This window comes from Octopus bimaculoides, chromosome 18 (assembly GCF_001194135.2).
Source record: "Octopus bimaculoides isolate UCB-OBI-ISO-001 chromosome 18, ASM119413v2, whole genome shotgun sequence".
NCBI lineage: Eukaryota > Metazoa > Mollusca > Cephalopoda > Octopoda > Octopodidae > Octopus > Octopus bimaculoides.
In genome coordinates, this window is record NC_068998.1 from 29,675,606 (window position 1) to 29,680,150 (window position 4,545).

The 4,545-nt window shown below is 39.6% G+C and overlaps 1 long non-coding RNA gene across 1 annotated transcript in view; it reads right to left on the reverse strand.

Moving 5' to 3' along the window:
* Positions 1-2,788: 2,788 nt before the first annotated feature.
* Positions 2,789-4,545, reverse strand: part of LOC128249879 (uncharacterized) — a 24,247-nt gene continuing 22,490 nt past the window's right edge. Inside the window, exon 3 of the long non-coding RNA XR_008266007.1 lies at positions 2,789-3,807. This is a non-coding gene — a long non-coding RNA (uncharacterized LOC128249879). The remainder of the gene's footprint in view (positions 3,808-4,545) is intronic.

Genomic DNA, 4,545 nt, shown 5'->3' on the forward strand with positions numbered 1-4,545 from the left:
CACACACACACACACACACACACGACGGGCTTCTTTCAGATTCTGTCTATCAAATCCACTCACAAGGCTTTGGTCGACCCGAGGCTATAATAGAAGACACTTGCCCAGGTGCCACTCAGTGGGACTGAACCCGGGACCACACACCCACTCCTACGCCATCCCTATATATATATATATAGGTAGTACGACCTGACGGGGTGCATAATAAGCAGTATGGACTTAGTATCCCTATACCCTTCCATTGATGTTGATTTTGCTGTGGAGAAATATGTGGAGGCAATCAGCGAGAGCGATGTGGAGTTTCGTGCTGTTGACACAGAAAAAGTAGGCCTCTTCCTGAGACTGACATGAAACAATGATTACTTAGATCAACATGACTTTAGTTGTTTCTACCCCACTAGATCGATAAGAGGTAGACCTCCTACCATAACTCCAAGAAGACCCCTAAAGAGAGAAGGAACGGGTGGATCAGAGCTATACAGACCCCCGTAAACAATGATCAGGTTTAAAAGATGGTTGCGCATGTAGTAGGTGCGAGTACCAAGACCACATACAAGGGTCATATATTTAAATTTAATTATAAGATATACGCCCCAGAGTAATGTGCAACCATTGGTGTCAGTATCGCTGGCGATGTAGCTAACCTATTTATGGTATAGTGGGATAGAAAACTCAAAGAGAAATTAGCAGAGAACTCCGTAAACCTAAACATCTACTCCCACTATGTGGATGATATCAACATAGTAGCCAAAGCACCCCTACAAAACAATGTTTATGATCTAGAAACTAACACTATGGGGAGCATCCAGCAAATAGCAAACTCCATCCACCAGAGTATTGAAATAACAATATATTACCCTAGTAAGTACTTCGTAAGTATATAGCTTATAATGTACTGAGGGACGGTGCAGAAACATGACAACTAATTACATTGCAGAGACCGCACGCAACATAGGAAAGTGTATAGGTGAACATTGCTCAAAGAAGAGAAAGGCTCGTCAGAGCTCTACCAACTTGCTCAAGCAGAACATGGAGGCTCGATTAATAGCACATAGGTTAAAATTGTACCAAAATTTCGGATCCTAAGACAGCAGTAGCGGGAGTGGGGAGGGTGAGATTGAATGGAAGGTCATACTGCTACTAAGAACAATGACACACACGCACACACACACACACACACACACACACACACACACACACACACACACACACACACACACACACACACACACACACACACACACACACACACACACACACAAACACGGACGCAAACGCATGCGCATATAAAGATACACACCATAGAAGAGCAGAATGAAATAAGTGGAGCAGGAGCAAACACAAAGACGAAAGTGTCGCTAAAGAGGTCACAGATGTGTGACGAAAGATTTCAGGACAATGGACACGAGTTATAATAAGAACAGTAATAAACGAGTGAAGAACAAATATATAATGCGTGTGTTTATTTCGCAAAAGAAAATGACCGTCCCGAAATACAACAATATAATACGAAGTTAATTGTTATGGCCGGTCATAGAGTGATCGTTAGTTTCACACCTATAAAGCTCTTAGCTGTATAGGGGAATTAGTAGAGTCTAATGGCCGAAAGCGCATAAACACTCTACAACTGTAGGAAGAAATGTGTCACGGTCAGTTAGTTTTATATGCAAAAAAATGTCCATGCAGGATGGGGTTATCTCCCTTACATCGATTTTGGCCGTGGTGATATTTAAAAAAAGTTGCGGGTTTATTTAAGGAATGGGGAATTCCAAGTATGAAACGTTTTAGATGTAGGCATAACTAAACACTTTTATGAAGTTTAAAAAGGACCCTGAATCAAGCAGATGCTCCCTAATCAATGGAGAATTCCTGAACAACCAGGAGCTAATATAAATAGGCACAAACGATGTAAGCTTTGCTTGGCAAAGAGAGCGAGAATTCTAAAAAGCTCACTTGACTCGGGGACTTTTTTAAACTCCACGAAAGAAGAATTTAGTTAATGCGCTGATCTAAAATGTTTCCAATTACAAGCTCAGAATTCCCTATTCGTTAAATAGACCCGCAGAAGTTTCTTCGCATATCACGATGGCCAGAGCCGATGTAAGGGAGATAACACCGTCCTGCCTGTAACACCTGCACGGGCAAATATTTTTTGTTCATGCACATGTAGAGAGGTTATGCGCTGCTGGCATTTATATCTAGTGAGTCGCCTACATGGCCAAGCGTTTTATAGGTATTAAACCAATAGTCGCTCTATGACCGACCATAACAATTGACTTCCTAAAAACATATAGTGTGTTTCTTTTTCGGATACATGAGCTAGTGACGATATGTGTGTGTGTGTGTGTGTGTGTGTGTGTGTATGTATATTAAATTCAACTTACGTTTGCTTTAGAAGCGTTGAAATGTATTGAAAGATTCAGATAAGGAAATGATTTTATTGTCAAACGCAGGCTAATGCTAATAATATAGCATGAACAGGAAAAAATATCCATATTTTGCAAAAAAATCTGGCGGCGGCCAAGGCTGAGTTCGAGTCTCATAGCTGGCCGCCGACAGTTTTTTCTGCAAAATATGGATAGTTTATCCTGTTCATGTATTATTCTGCGTTTGAGAATAAAATTATTTCCTTATCTGTATGTGTGTGTCTGTATGTCTGTATATATATATATATATATATATATATATATATATATACACACACACACATGAAAGAAGTAAATAGACACCCTTATAATCATTAGAATTTATTTAAATCTGAAATTATGCATTCGAATTATTTGCTAGTTGTTATAATGTGACCATTTAATATTTAGAAGGCATGATCTTTGCATTTTTTCAATTCAAGGGCCCTATTAGGCATGATCAGATGGTGAATATTCTCTTGCAGAATTTCTTGCTAAGTTTCATGCAATAATCTCAAAAGATCTGGCTTTAAAGATGCTTTCTTGTTCTGTTTATGAAATGTCCTGTCCATTATGCCCCAGGGTGACTGGCTTGGCTATGGAAGCTTTCTAATGCCATTCTTTTCCAACAAATCTTCGGTCATTTTAATCGTGTGATAAGGAATCCCATCTTCCATAGAGTCTTCCTTAATCATTTCATCTCTGGAGAAGTTTTGAAGGAGTCCTTTCTGCAATATGGACACATATTTATTTGAGTTTATCTTTTCCTTACACTCCACCAGCTCTGATCAACCATTGCTCCAAATTGTTCCCCCAGACCATCACAGAATAGCTGCTGTGTTTCATTGCTGGTTGCAATCTTTTCACATCAAATTCTTGATCACAGAGTCTTCACTGTTAGGGAAATATAGCACACTGTTAGGGAAATATAGCAAATCTGGACTCATTAGAGAATATGATAGTGTCCCAAAATGCTAATGGCCTCTCTACCATCTCACTGGCCAAATCTTTTCTCTGCTTTATATTGGCTAGTCAAAGATATGGCTTCCTTCTTCCTGCTCTGCCATAGTAACAAAGTTTGTGGAGATACCTGACAGCTGTTCTGGGACTGACATCAACTTGCTCTGCTATGTCAAAGGTCTTGCAACGAGGATTATCCTCCACACTTCTCTTAGCAAAGAGAAGGGTCCTTTTAGAGGGCCCTGGTTGATCTGGACAAGGTGATGTGGACTTCTTCCTCTCTCTTGTGAATTGCACAATCACTGTAGAAAGCGGGATCACAAGGTTTTCTGCGATTTTACGCTGACTATATCCACCTTGAGAATGACCCACAATACGGCCTCTTTGAAATTCAGACAGTTCCAAGGCTTCTTTGGCCTGATTAAACAGTCACATATAGAATCTGAAACATAAAAATGTCAATTAATAAGAAATATAAACCTTTACAGGTTAGAATAAACAGAAAACGATGTTTTATGGGGTGTCTATTTACTTCTAACATGTGTGTGTATGTGTGTGTGTTTGTGTCTGTGTCTGTGTGTTCCCATCACCACTTGACAACCGGTTTTAGTGTGCTTACGTAATTTAGCAAAAGAAACCGATAGAATAAGTACCAGGCTTAAAAAGAAAAGTACTAAGGCCGATTCATTCAACTGAAATTTTTCAAGACGGTACTCCAGCATGGTCGCAGTCTAATGCCATAAACAAGTAAAAGGTAAAAGATGAAAAATATATTGCGATCCGCCTGAAAGTTTGCAGCAATCCGAAATTCGCACCGTGGGGTAATAAAAATTCAGTTTATAATAAGCAATACGCTTTACCCTATTTATTGATTTCAAATTTTGGTACAATCCCAGCAATTTCGTGGGATGGGATAAATCAATTACATTGACCGCAGTGATCAACTGGTACTTATTTTATTGTCCCCGAAAGAATGAAAAGCAAATTCGATCCCGGCAGAATTTGAACTCAGAACATAAAGGCGGACGAAGAGCCGCGGAGTATTTTGCCCGGCGGGCTAACGATTTTTCCAACTAACCACCTTAAAACTGATTTCAAATTTTGGCACAAGGCGAGAAATTTTGGGGAAAGGATAAGTTAATTATATCGACCTCAGTGTTCAACTGGTACTTATTTTATC